The sequence below is a fragment of the Apostichopus japonicus genome, chromosome 17 (assembly GCF_037975245.1).
Source record: "Apostichopus japonicus isolate 1M-3 chromosome 17, ASM3797524v1, whole genome shotgun sequence".
Lineage (NCBI taxonomy): Eukaryota > Metazoa > Echinodermata > Holothuroidea > Aspidochirotida > Stichopodidae > Apostichopus > Apostichopus japonicus.
The window spans coordinates 6711523-6726537 of NC_092577.1; the positions used below are offsets into that span (position 1 = coordinate 6711523).

The 15015-nt window shown below is 36.6% G+C and overlaps 1 protein-coding gene and 1 long non-coding RNA gene across 3 annotated transcripts in view; both read right to left on the minus strand.

Moving 5' to 3' along the window:
* Positions 1–13885, minus strand: part of LOC139985115 (NLR family CARD domain-containing protein 4-like) — a 373980-nt gene extending 360095 nt beyond the window's left edge. The window contains exons 1-2 of the mRNA XM_071999315.1: positions 13746–13885; positions 4307–4366 (exon numbers count right to left, since the gene is read on the minus strand). The gene's annotated coding sequence lies outside the window, so the exon portion shown is untranslated. The remainder of the gene's footprint in view (positions 1–4306; positions 4367–13745) is intronic.
* Positions 8102–12558, minus strand: LOC139984378 (uncharacterized). 2 transcript variants are annotated; one of them, XR_011799064.1, is made up of 4 exons: positions 12445–12558; positions 11386–11543; positions 10182–10297; positions 8102–9530 (listed from the first exon to the last, which is right to left on the minus strand). It is a non-coding gene; the product is annotated as an uncharacterized lncRNA (long non-coding RNA). The 2 variants fall into 2 exon arrangements; XR_011799063.1 differs by lacking the exon at positions 12445–12558 and adding an exon at positions 12143–12235.
* Positions 13886–15015: the final 1130 nt, after the last annotated feature.

Genomic DNA, 15015 nt, shown 5'->3' on the forward strand with positions numbered 1-15015 from the left:
AATAGATATCGGTAGGAATCAGTCTATAGTTTAACTGTTTTCAAAGTTCATGTCTTGTTATTAACACAATCAAAAACTGTATTTTATTATACAATTCGTATCTGATGTTTATGCCTTGCTGTGTTTATTCTGTCAATCAGCCGTTCTAAAGTACCCGCTGTACGTATATTAATACGAAACCATTGTAAGTTTCCGATTTTGTTGTCCTGTATGTGCGTAATATGCATGTAATGTACGCAAACTGTATAGATGAAACTACAAGCGGTGATGGCCAACTCTGAATATGTCTTAACATGAAATGTACATATTCGTTTCCAAAATGAAGACAACGTTAAACTACTGTTTATTAAACAAATATAAAAAAGGAAAGAAATACAATTTGACGAAAGGGAGTGTAGATATAATAAGCTTTAGAGCGGGATTCTAACAAGTATTATTAGGATTGCAAGGGTCCGTGTTTCGAGTCCCTTTCTAGAAACAAATATAATTTTGCTCCGTCTAAATTGATCGTCCGGGTCAGTTTTCCGTCGTTGATTAACTTCAGCAGGACAGGATGGAAATGAACGGAAGAACAAAGTGATAGTTACAGCCATCAAGGAACATACAGTAAACAAACAGTTGTGCATTCTAATGTATACTAAGACTATAAAGCAGGTCCATGTAAGTAACCCTCAACGCAATGTTTTACTAATATATACTTAAGAAGTGAAGACAGAGGTGATGATACAACTGTAGCACGAGTCCACATCTCACCCGGATGATTGCAACAATCCACCTACTGAACCCCCCCCCCCCCGACTGATGATGCAAGATGGGGCCATCACCACTTGTATTGTTAACCTTACTTATGATACGTACGCTCAGGGGCAGACTGAGTCTTAAAATGACCTGCCCATTATTCATCGATATGTTACTTACATTGTGATCGCCGTCCTGGGGGAGGGGTTTAAGAGGAGGGGTGCCCCTCCCCCATTAAGATTTTGTTGAAGTAAATGAATGAATAGATGCAAAATGGTGCTATATTTTTCAATTTTGTAGGTTACAATAATCCATTAAAAAGAGAACCAAAATCAATGTCCAGAAGCAACACTTGATTGAACTGAGAAAAGTTAAAAACGATAAAAAAAAATAATAAAAAAAATATATGTTTTAGATTGAATTTTATTTACTTCTCCAAGCATTTTGTGACAACTCGTTTGAAAAAAAAAATTGAAAAAACTAATTTAAATCCACTAAAACATATATGTACAATAACACGAGCAGATGCCATGTCTATAGGAGCCTACACAGTTCGCTAATTCTGGAAGCCACAGCATCAATGATATTTCTAGTGTCAAGTTTGGCAATGATCTTTTTTCCACAGACATCAACATGAACGCCTCAAGATGTTCTTGTGTCATTGTACAAACACCCTATTGTATGTAGGTCATCATACATAATCTTTCAGGACTTAGCTACTGAGTGACATCCAAATAATCTAATAAGATTTTACCTTTTTTTCACTTCGTGTTTTAGAGGACGAGGTGCAGATTTATAAATTCTGTATTCTCTGCCAATGCTATGTATATGTCAGAATGCATTGTTAACCGTACTTGTATATATTGTTGTAAAAATATTAGGAGGGACGGGTTGCCAATAGCACGTTCTTTTGTTACAAACTAACAGCCTAACTAACGTGTTGATTTCATGAGCTGATTCCCACAGTTAAAAAATATACTTTTACTTCTATTAACTACTGTGAAAAACGGGCTGTACTTTTTACCAGGCTCCCCAGCTCACCGGGCCACAGGCCCACCGGGCATTGCCTAAATGCCCGTGTGGCCAATCCGCCACTGCATATGCTACATTCCATCGGGTTCGTGTTTACAAGAATCGTAAGCCGTTCTATTGAAATCGGAATTCGTTTCGTGTAACGGGCGTACTAAGATCAACTTCAAGACGAGAGTTCACGAGTCTTATGTGAAAATCGGCTAAACATGACAACAGCAGTAGTTTGAATCGGTACCATACAATACGTGAGTGAATTGCGCGTCTAGATTAGGACTGTCTAAAATTTGGAAAATGGTACGCGAATAATCAAGGCTTGACTTCCACAACTGAACTGTTGAATTATATGTATCTTCATTGGGCTAAATCATATAGATAAAACTGTTGAATAAACACCGTACATATAGGTATATATATTTTCAACGAATGAAATTTTTTAACCTCGAAGTGAAGATTAAGTGATGACGTAACTTTTCCGACCAATCATGACAGACTATTTACACATAATTTCAAACTTGTTTGGAAAAAAATCTCGCTACCGGGTCCCCTGTCTGCACTGGTCACATATCCCATATTGTTATAGCCCCCACATATTTTTTTCCCTAGCGCGCAATATGATTGTGAGGCCCCTAGCCTGTGTCCATGGTATGTAATTTTATAACGATGAAAAACATTTAAAGTATACAATTGTACGTGTATAGGCAGCATGTATACGCAGGTATCCATATATCAGTGACTCAAATGAGGTGTTGTTTATATTAGAGATAACAGCCCGATACCACATGACGCAGTGAACTTTGTCTAGAAGTGTCAATTACTGAAGTAAGCGTATCTTGTTCAGGGAAATCTCGATCTATGCATAGTGTGGCTGATGGTGGAAAACTTGATGAGAAGCAGACCACGCCATACTATAAACACAAGTAGCCTATCCAGTATCATATATGCCATGGCTTTTTATTTTTCGCTTGCCGTTTTTCCTTTTTGCCAAGCCCGGTTGCGTCCCCTAAAATGTTTGCGTGTGGGAGGGAGGGGGAGGGGGTTCCATGTCCTTAGCCCTTATGGATACGCCGAAACTCGTATCGAGTTTTAAGCAAAAAAACACATCCAGAGAGAGGAATTAAATTTCTCCCGAATGTATTCTAAGCCATAGGGGGTCTGATTAGGACTTCAGCTGCACCAGTTTTACTGTTCAGATATCTAAAGTCATTTTATACCAAAAATAAAAACATTTCAAAGAGGAATTCCGTTGAACTGAAATGTATTTAAAAGCCCCAATAGGGTGCAGGGGACGAAGCTCCGGAAGCTGTCGCAATTTGAGATATTTCTTAATTTCGTACTATTTATACCCCCTCCCCCTTATTGCAAACGTCCAATATGCAAATGAGTTATATGGTGTATGGAGTGACTGATAATTCGCTCAAGTACACAATCGCGGTATCCAGACGCTGATAATGTTTTCAAGTAGATATTATGTGTCAAAGAGGAGACATGTTTGAGGGAAGTAGTTGAATCCAAGTGTAAAAGGTGTACATGGATGACCATCAAATCTACTTTTCTTGCCAATGATGTCCAATTGTTATGGTAATTAATATCCATAATTGAAAAGTTTAAGGTAAAGCTTTGGAATGTTCAGTCCTTTATATATTATTATGCACATCAATACACATACTCTGTTTATACATTTTCAGTGAATTGGATTATTGGTCTTAATTGATTGTTAATTTTTTAAGAACCTCAACCTTCTCTGCTTGCCTCTTATTCGCTAATCTTCCCTGTATTAGCATTACTTAGCATATCTCTTTTATATATTGATCGTACTGAAGATTCATCACACAATAACAACAACCAGTATTGTGAATCAAATAAAATGAAAAATAAAACAAATCTTGTTCTGTCATTTACTTCGTCTGCTCATCGATACTGTACAACCAGTGTAATGTTGAGATTGGTTCCTCTACTAAGAAATGCTTTTTTTTTTAAGAAAGGTACCCTTTTCAAATTGTGTAATTTAAAAATGCCCCTGTAGTTAAAAAAAAAATATATATATACATATATTGAAAAATATTCTTTTGTTCTAAGACCATATTTACTGCAACTTGTGGTACGATATCCACAGAGTTTATTTTCACTAAAAGATGTTGGCGGTGTTTCCTTTAACTGAATGTCACACACCCCACTGACCCGATGCCTGTCACCCACTCCTTCCGTATTGTTTATCTTAGACATAATCTTGGCGATAAGTTGTTATATGTCCCGCTGCTTTCAATATCTGCCATCCGCCCCCCCCCCACTTCTGAATCGAATCATCTTCCGAAGCCCCTTTATAAGGAGACAATGAACAGGAATAGGTAACTTGGTGCTCTTATAAACATTCCACAGAAGGCAGATTATGAGTTCGTTTGCTTTTTTTATTAGGAAAAGATGAAAACAGAAGTAATTCCTGTTATCATTTCATTTATCCACGTGTTCTCATTGGCTCATTAAGATTCTCAAGTAACACCACGCCCAAACAAAACCATGGAAAACCAAGGCCACATACCGTGTTTGCTGATCACTTTGAGCCTCGTTGCTGTGTATGTGCGAGCTGACTCTCTGGAATCTGGAATCAAATAATGATGATCTGTTCTCTCTTAATTTAAAGCTGGTTCGTGTATATATGCCACTGTAAGATTTATATTTACCCAAAACAGTAGTTTTCATGCTCGTTACCGCACTCATTATCTAGCCGGAAGAACATTTTTACAACCAACAACAACAAGCTAAGATTTAAGGAGCCACGGAAGTATTACCGAAAGAACTTCCGCATAGAGGCTGACCTAGGAAAAATGTCGAGCGCCCTCTAAAATAAATATGTACAGCAGATGTAGAAACTTGAGACATTTCGGATTAGTCACAACGTACTTCCAACTTTACATTATTATGTTATGTCTCATATTATTTTAATCTACTTTTATTCGTCCAGAACTTGTGTTCATGGTTTGATAAACTATTTGCCATGTCTATGAAACCCAGTTCTGTGTAAATTCGATTACGCTATAGTTTGATATAAACGTAGTTTACAAACTACACGTTGTCAACTATCTTCAATTGAGTCGCTTGGTAAATAGCGTAGAGGGAAATATTATATTTTAAAAGAGAATGGATGTAATGAATACGGATATCACTGCCTCCCCAGAACCAAACTCTATTACAAAAGAGCTACTCCCAAACCGATGAGCTGACCAAAATAACAATGGTTTACAGCTCCTCAGTAACGTCCGTAAAGGCAAACAAAGGGCTTCCGACTGAACAACGTCCGTTAAAATGGACTTAATCTCAAGGGTTTTCTGTCGAAAGGCATATCCAGTTATGGACTTACTTATTCCTGTGATTCCTGCGTCACCAGTCAATAAAGACTCATCCTTCTCCGAAGAAGAAGAAGAACACATACCATGTGGGCAAAGGTCTTCTATCAAAAGGATCGAAAACAGGATCAAGCTGCAAGTCATATATGTGCTACCAAAAATTTATAAATCACCCCGGCTAACTCAAAATTTGCCGGTAGACCGATAATAAGCGGAAACGGATCACCGACCGCAAAAATGAAATTTGAAAATCTTCAAAGGTCCAAGGTTCGAAACCAATAAGTTATTAGACACTAAAGTCCCACGAAAACCTTCCAATACCTCGACAGAAACTCTGCACACCCACTTGCCACTTTAAAGGCTTCTTTAAAGGGGAAATATTACGATACGCACGTCTCTGTAACAACGAGACTGATTTCTTACAGAAAAAACGCGTTCACAGAGAAACTGTTACTCCGTAACTATAAGAAAGAGGAAATTGCCTCAGCCACGAAAGGCATAAAATTTGAAAACTGTAGGCATTACCTCACTACCAAACCTAAACAAAAGGAACCACCACTGGTGTTCAAGCTTACCGATACACCCCATATCAAAAACACGCATTTGAAAAAAAAAGCACTTTTGAAACATTGGCACTTAATTTCGCAACACGCGGAATTATCCAAACTGTTTCCAAAACAACCGATTCTTGCGTACGAAAGGGCCCAAAATCTCAAAGATTTACTTGTTAACTCAAGGTTTCGTACTAACGAAGAATCAGCTGACTCTCAAGGTTCACACGAAGCTTTTTTAGATGCTCTTATAGCTGCACTATGAGTCCATAAAAACTCGTGCACAGAAAATTGATGCATTTTGAGAACGAGACGCTCATGCCGAATATAAAATATTCAAAGGCTTACTACTGATGAAGCTCCTCCTATAAAGTTTGAGAGCAGAAACCGGCGTAGTTGGTCAAAAGAACCTACGCTAGTCTTTCCTACTATTAAAAGTACACTCAATTCACCTAATAGGTGCAATTTTGTTTCACCATGAGGAGCATGCTATAAGCTCATGTTCCTCGGGCCCTCCCTTAAAAATACTTCAGGTTCTTGTCGACTACGTTGCGTTAGATAGTGTAAAACCGCACCATTTCATTATATTTTAAAGAGAATGGATGTCATGAATACGGAAATCGATATTAGCGCAATATATTTGTAGTTAACACACACATTATATATGTTTTGGCCATGTGAAGTAAGTTATTTCTAGTACTGCAAAAGCGTTGCTGCTACGAAATAAGATATCGAGCGCAGAAGCGCTAAAAGAAATCTCTGGTAAAAATGTATGAGTGACGTTGCTTATGTCAATATGTTACAACAAATCACTGAATGAAATACACAGGGTAGTAATATGATATCAGTAATGATGTATAACAATCACTCATGATGTAAACTTTACAATGGACTTTAGAACTGAATATTTACATGTTATTGAAAATAAAATTACATTCGATCAAGCTAGACACCCTAGATTTGTGAAGCAGATCAGTCCAGTTCTAGCCTCCAAAACTCTTTTTTCTTTTATTCTAAACAGGATTTTAATGAACGGAAGCATGTCAATAGTTTAAAGTCAATAAATGTTTTCAAAAGTACTCAAAGCCTGTCAAGACAGTAATAATGGACTAAATATACATTATCATGTGTGAAATAGGGGATTGATGTTAAGGTAGCAGAGCAATGCAAAATGGACATGGGTGACCATTATTCGACATCTTTAGCATGTTTAGAGCCAATCTGATTGCTTTTATGGTAATTTCAAGTGAAATGTATGACGGATAGCTTTGAAGCATTGACATTTGTCTTGCATCGTCTGCTGTCAATCGGCCCGGGTAAATTCAGGATTTGGAAAAGGCTCCCCAGAAAAGTAACATTTAAGACGTGAAATGTGGTATTCTGAGGCATAGTTATTTAAATATATACATAAATGAGGTTTATAATATGGTATACACGCGAGGTTGTGCAAATAACTACCTGTTACCACCGCCTCCCACCCCTTCCAGATCCGTGCCTTGTACCAGGTACCAATTTACGGTATTTCCAAAAGTAAACGTGCCGAGGGTGACTTATTTGATCAATGTATCAGGTAAATATTATTATCAACGATCACATCAAATCTGCTTGTTGCTGATTTGTTAATCTTTCTGGCTGAGTTATTTATAACCTACTCACCATATCTTCTCCTCTCGAATTGAGCAATAAATATATTTTTACACAATGTCAACAACAAGTTTTGTGAACTTTGTGCTGTCATTTACTCACCAGGGTATTGAATCAGCTTTCAATTTCAAGCTTTAGATTGGACTAAACAGACCACTTTAAATTAAAATAGACTTAGTGTCATTCGTTTTTTACTGTAGAATACCGCAAATATCCCATACGAGACTTATTAAGCAATAAATATATATTAACACAATGTCAACAACAAGTGTTGTGAACTTTGTGCTGTCATATACTCACAAGGGTATTAAATCAGACTTCATTCTGCTTATATGACCCTCCCTAAGGAGGGTGGTTTTATTGACAAATTTATATCGTAATATTAATATTCATTCAATATTAACATAATCTTTATATGCTGCATGCAAAGTATGTCAAATTGAGGGCGCTTTGTAAAGATAGTTAATGGTTCATGATAGTACTTGTCGGATAGTGGAATTTTATTAGAAGAGAGAAAACAAACCAGAATTAATTCTGGTTTAATACTAAATCATTATAAGGGCTACACTCTTAAAATTGTTGGGCAAATTATTGCCCAACCTGGGCAATTATTTACACAACCGTTGGGTCCGTATGCCTCCTGGTTGATGTTGGGCAAAAAAGTGCCCAACTAAGTTGGTTAAATTTGCCCAGCAAACGGTTAAATAAATACCCAACACCTTTGCCCAACACCTTTGCCCAACGCCTTTACCCAACAATGTTGGTCAGCGATTTGCCCAATGGTTGTGTAAAACCTTTTACCAATGGATTTTTCTTTACCCAATGATTCTTGCCCAACAGCTAGTTAAAAATAATAGTGGTTGGTTAACTAATACAATACCAACATTGGATTGTAACATTTTTCATACAACTGGGTTTATTTAATAGGTTATAAAGCTTAAACAGAGAATGATAAAGAACAAACAAGTAATACATGTTTTTCATACTTTTATTTTTTCTGGTCTTAGCCAACTTCAGATTGTTCCTCCAGTATGAATTCTCACAGCATTCAGTGCTTGACCTCTATTTACCTAGTTAAATGATCTGTAACTTCCATCCAAAGCAATAATTTCATAAACTCACAATGGGGATAAACACATATCAACAATATTAAAGCTGAAAATATTAGCTATCCATATTTTGCCATTGTTTACTATATTCAGTTCTTGAAATGTGTTGACCACAGAAGACCTCCTGTATGTTGACATCAACTACACAAGGCACAGGTGCAACACACAATCATGTACAGCTTAATGTTGGTCTCTTTCAAGCAACTCTGGTCTTAATAAGTGAATATAATATCACTGATAATTTCCAACATATAGTCAATTGAAGCTAACCATTTTATGTTTTAAACAAGGACACACAAACCGAAAAATATTGATACACCATTGTATCTGCAATTGCTTTAACAAGGAGCCAAGGCATATTTTGCTAACATTTTGATTGTGCTTAGATGATTGATGAACTGTAAAATTTAAACATCTTTTCAAACAAAAGCCAAATGGTTACACATCCCACATTGATTCTACATACTAGAAATAAAAGCAGCTTCAAGATCACAATTATAAGTGATCATAGGGACACTGCTGGCACCTGATCTGTTAAACACACAAAATTAAATGTTTGTTTGATATACCAACCCTGCCTCAACCTTTCACAACTGTATACAATAACAAATCTACCCCCACCCCCCCCCCAAAAAAAAAATACAGATTTTTTGTAGGTACAGTTTGCCAAGGCAAACAGTTACTATTTCCCTTTAATATGTAAATATATATGAAACTAAAGCAACCTTAAAATGTAAACATGTCAGGTTAATACCGAGAAAACATTTGAAAAGTTTGTTGCAAGACACTTTGACCCTTAAACACTTCTGTTTGCTACGAAAGCTCCAAAGGCACTCAGTGAACGACTTTTGATAAAACCAAGTTCATATACCTCAGCATGGAAAAACTCCCAAACCCCCTTACATTGAGTTTGGAAGTTAATGTCCAACACATAATGACTTTAAAACAAATAGTCTACTGCCGTTAGGAGTGAGGACTGCATTATTGGATGTCTCTCAATTATCACAAAAAAATGCTGAGGGGAACCTTTGCTCTCTCCTAAGCACAGAATGAATAGCTGTGGTCGCTCATCCTTCGATATTGTCTTGCAGTAGTCCTCTAACACTTGTCACCGACTGCAAATTAAAGAAAATAAACTCCTCGAGTTGCAAATAAAGTGTAACAAAAACAGGTGGATAGACAGAGTTTTAAGACTTCTGCACAATGCTATGATACTGTGGACCAGTATAATTAAAATAAAAAACAGGTCAGGAAAGGCAACATAGTTATCTTGACAAGGTTTTCAAAGTGTAACGCCCACCCCATTAATGTCAAATGACCTTTCCCTTGCACTATCAAGTACCGGATCACTTCATTATTATGACCAGGGTTTACATACCGACGATGAAATTTATTGAACCTTCCCCCATTTCATCACTAGTGTAATTAAAAAAAATTGCCCTGGTGGCTTCTAATGACCTCTGACCTCTACTATAATCAATGGGATTCATGTACTCATGTTGGCAAACCTATATGCATCACATATGAGATTCATCTAACTTTCACTCTTTAAGTTAGCATATTTACAAGGTTTTAAGTGTTTGGCCCTTGTTAACCTCAAATGACCTTTGACCACTAGCACAATAAGTAGCATTCTTCTGCTCACTATAAACAACAACACACCAAGTTTATGAGGTTAAACAAACTTTCAGCTGAGCTGGTATGAACTAAAAGGTGTACCACCAAAAGAATACCAAAAAATATATATAATTAATGATTTTGCTTACTGGCTGATCGTCTATGATTGCTTGAAGGCAACTAGTCACCGTAGTAGATCCGCTTTTCTTTGCCCGTCCTCGAAAAAGCAATGGCAACAGAAAGAAAGCTTAGTTCTTCTTTTCATCTGTAAAAGAGATTAGGGCAAGAAATGAGAATGCTTGCAGATATAAACGACAAAAACATTAATAAGGCACACTATAGTCTGACCATATTAAACTTCAGGGACTGAGGATAAAATTCAAGGGATCTACACCGCCCTAAATGTGCTCTACAACTTTATGCTCATACATATTAATAACAGCAACATGAAAGTTAATGTGGCATGTGTACTCATAGGGGACCTACACATTTGTATTAGAAGACTTAAGTACCTACACTACACACTAATTTCAAGCCAAATTTTATAAGATTTTGAAGGAAAAAAATGAAAAAGCCCATAGTATGTGCTAACCTTTCATTGACACAGTCGTACTAAAATCTGAATACAATTGTCCAAAGATTTTTGGAAAAATCAACTTCTAGACGTTTTAACATGTTTAATCTTCCTGCTCATAAAACATCTTGAGAAGAGTACACAACACAACAAGCTAATTTCTTTTCCTCAGCATTGGAAAAGTATACACATAAGGAATCCATCTCATTGGCCATTTTCAAGTTGTGCTTATCGACAGTAGAATTAATCCAAATATTATATTCAATTGAGCATTAATGAGTAAACAGGGCTAATAATGAGGTTTTCAGTCATTTCTCCTGCTGACAAAAAAACATTTCACTTGTTGAGAAATCAACAGGAATTATTCAAACCCTTTGTGGAACCTACAAACAACACTGATACATGTCCAAGTGACTGTCATTGAGTTAATATTATAACAGGGCTGGGTCTCACTTCAACCACACACAAACCCGAACGCGACTACAAATAAAATAGTAGCCAATTAATCATATTGAGTGCAATGTTTGGAGAAAGTTTGCAGAAAGGTTCAGAAGCCACCATTTGACATTAACCAGCTGATTTGGTCCTTTCAGATCAGTTGATTTTGATAGATTTTTAAAAAGTAACAAACCACCAAAAACATATTTTGAAGGTTAATCCAAATATTGACCCATCTTTACAGACATACTGGAAAGAGAAACTATATTGTCATGGCATAAGCTCTGAATGAAGCTAGCTATGAATTCACAGGCCATGACTATATAATAAATTTGGCTTACCATCAGTCAGTGCATCCAACGTCTTCTCAAAATGCAAAAAGTTCGGCCAGTTTGGGATGATCGCCTGTATAGCACAAAATGTCCATTGTCAAATATCCCACTCTGTTGTATAATTTGTTGGCAGTTGGTTTTTTTAATAATTCGAAGTCCTGTTCTACCTGTAGGAAAGAGAAAAATATGCAAACAGCATTATAAGCCTATAACATTACTAGCGCTGATGTTCTATGCTATACTAATATTATTATAGCCTAGAACTCATTAAATGCCAGGCCTATAACTTAGGCTACTTTGAAGTTTCAAAAACCCTCGAAGTTCGGACACCCCTAACGAATGCATAATTTCACCATGGCACAAATACAATAGGATCAATTTGACGAAACCTATGAAGCGACTTTTTTTCTAACGAGAATGTTTCTTCTGCCATCGATAGTATCATTTTAAAAGAAGTGTGAACAGATACAATTCTGGAGCATTTTAGTGCTAAAGTGTTCGAACTTCGAAGGGTCCATTATTATACTACTGTATGTACGTACTACTACTAGCATTAACAACGTACGTGTAAGTCTAACATTAGGCCTAAGTTATGACAGGCTAGGTCTAACGTTAAGCTAATAAGGGTTCATGTGGTCATTTGCCGTATAAAACTTAAAAGAAAAAAGGGAGTACAATTTATTATTTACAACGAAAATGTGCTACAATGAAACCTTGTCTAGCCAAGATATAGGCTAGAGAGACCTGGTGCATACGCATAGCTTACCGTAAGTTGACAAGGATCTGCATTACACAGGCGTTCGCAGCGTTAATACAATGTGAGTAACTTAGACCTAGTTACACACTTGCGGGCGCGCCTGTGGAGCCTTTCAATCGCTTCACTACAAGCTAGCCTAACGTAATACAACTATGCTGGAAATACAATTAGTATTAGAAGCCTTTACGTATGCCTGGTATAGCCTACATGTAGCACCGAGGGAACGAACGATCATTCGATACCACTGGTATGTAGAGATCGCAGTGTTCGATGTACACACCAAGCAGAGGATTGTTTTTCTTTACGCTCACCTTCAAATGTAGCACATAACTCTGGCATTTCCCACCTCTTGAGTACTGCGCTAACAAATTCGTCAGCCATTGTGTAAGTTATAACACGTTCACTATATACGATCTACTCATGATGCATGCATATCGCGCAGAGTACCAGTATAGTAATGGCGCAAAAATGCTGGTTTTTGCACAACATTGGGCAAATCAAGCTGGTTTGCCCAACAGAAAGTAACAATAAGCTACATCTTAATTTTTGCCCAACAAAGTTTACCCATATCAGTTGTGTAATTTCTTTTACTCAGTTGTTGGTTAATATTTACTCATATTGGGCAATGCTTTGTTTGCCCAACCAGTTTTGCCCAACAGTTTTTAGAGTGTACAGCATTGTAAATCGACTAAACACAGTAAAGTATAAAACTCAAGCCAGGACACCCTGAGAAAGCCAAAATATCAGTCACGTGATTGCTATCATACAAAACCAAAACTTTAAAAATCAGTTAAATTCTAAAACTGAATCTGTTTTGCTAACCTTCTAAAAGTTTTCCTAAGTATCGGGAAGTGCGTAGAGTGTAAGAATACTGTAATTTTTCACCGTGGTTTTACTGACAAGAACCACATTCCCACCGGGTAAGCCGATTTTAACTTATTCAATGTTCTCTTTTCTTCCCACATATAGACCTAACTTATATCATATTCCATGAACTTCCCACTAGATTTATCTTAGTAAAAGTTATCCAATGGTCCATATACTTCCCACATGATTTACTCCATGTCCCGTTCGGATAGAAAGTAAGACAAATGCATCTCTCTCATGCATGCAATTGCAAGCTGAAAATAAGCCTATACATTGAGGAACGATTTTCTTTCATTCATTTAGGTTGGACCTTAGCCTAAAGGCGTAACTTCTGCTATGAAAGTATTGTAAGACTAAATGTCTGTTTCGACAGGACTCACTGTTAGTATATTTATTATCTGGTCTGACAGCAATAAAGTGAAAGGATAGCACATGTTCTGATTGGAATGGATATGTTGTGGCTACATGAATGAACTTTCAAATAATCAGGATTTACATAATAACAGTTTAACTAGCATGAGCTCAACAATATTGCGTTTAAATTAATGAAATATTACAATCGACAATGAAATATGATCATACAGACATGGATTATAATTCTTATACATTGGAATTGCCTGGAAGACGCCATGTTAATATAGTAAGCTGTTGTCATAAATTGAAGATATATCTTTTTTTATGACGTGTTTAGTATATCAGTACATATATAGCTTCCGACCATTACTGTCTCATGTACGTTACTTACCAGTATACGATCAGCGCTTTGTGGATTTATCAACCAGAGTAGAATTTAAGCCTAGAATCCTTTAATCCTTATATATTATAAGAATCACGATAAAGAACATACGGAAACAGGAATGAAGACATCCAATTGACAAGATGGCGTCTTGTAGGTCATGTGACATTCTAACATACAATCTTGAAGACTAAATAGGTATCGGTAGGAATCAGTCCATAGTTTAACTGGTTTCAAAGTTCATGTTTTATAGTATACATAATAAAATACTTTATTGATGATACAATCCATAGCTGATTTTTATGCCTTTTTATGTTGATTCTGTCATATCAGCCGTTCTAAAGTACTAACTGTACGTATATGCATTGCTCTCAGTTACGCCCATTAATAAAAAAAAACATTGTAAGTTTCCGATGTATTTTGTCTTATGTTTGTAATATGCCTGTGAAGTGCGCAAACTGTGTAAATGCAAATAAAAGCGGCGATGGCTAACTCTGAATATGTCTTGACAAGAAATCTACAGATTGGTAAACGAAAATAAAAACAACGTAAAACCACTGTAATTATTAAACATATTACAAAAAAGGAAAGAAATTATACACATTTTCACGAAAAAGGGTGTAGATATATTGAGCTTTAGAGCGGGATTCTAACAAAACGAAGATTAGGAATGCAAGGGTCCGTGATAAGAGTCCCGTTCTAGCAACAAACAATATGTCCCAGTCAGTTATCCGTTGTTGATTAACTGCAGTAAGACAGGATTTTAATTGAACGGAAGAAAAAAGGTTACAGTTAAAGTCATAAACAATTCCTCTTATATATGAACGGGTTAGATGTTTTCAAATTATTAAATCATGTTAGAAAACTGAAAATATCATATTGTTTTTCAGAACTTTATATGCTTCAGTTAGGCGATAATATGGTACAGTAGCGCAATGGCGTGCCCAGAATATCAAATGTAAGTGGGGGAAGGGAGAGGGGGGCTGGATATCAATTACTCTCTATTGCTTAAGGTATTGGAGCCTGAACTTTTGTGATAGTCCCAGAGGCGGATGAAGGACTTTATAGAGTGGGGGGACTGAATTGGATTATTGAAACCGGTTGCTACATGAGATGGGAGTCTGGAGATCCTGCCGCGGAAAGATAAAATTTAGACATAAAATTATGCGCAGTGCATATTCGCAACTCAACGCAATGTTCACTAATACATGATAACATAATAGTTAGGTTGATGATACAGCCGTGTCAAGGTACAATTCTCACAAGGATGATTGCAACA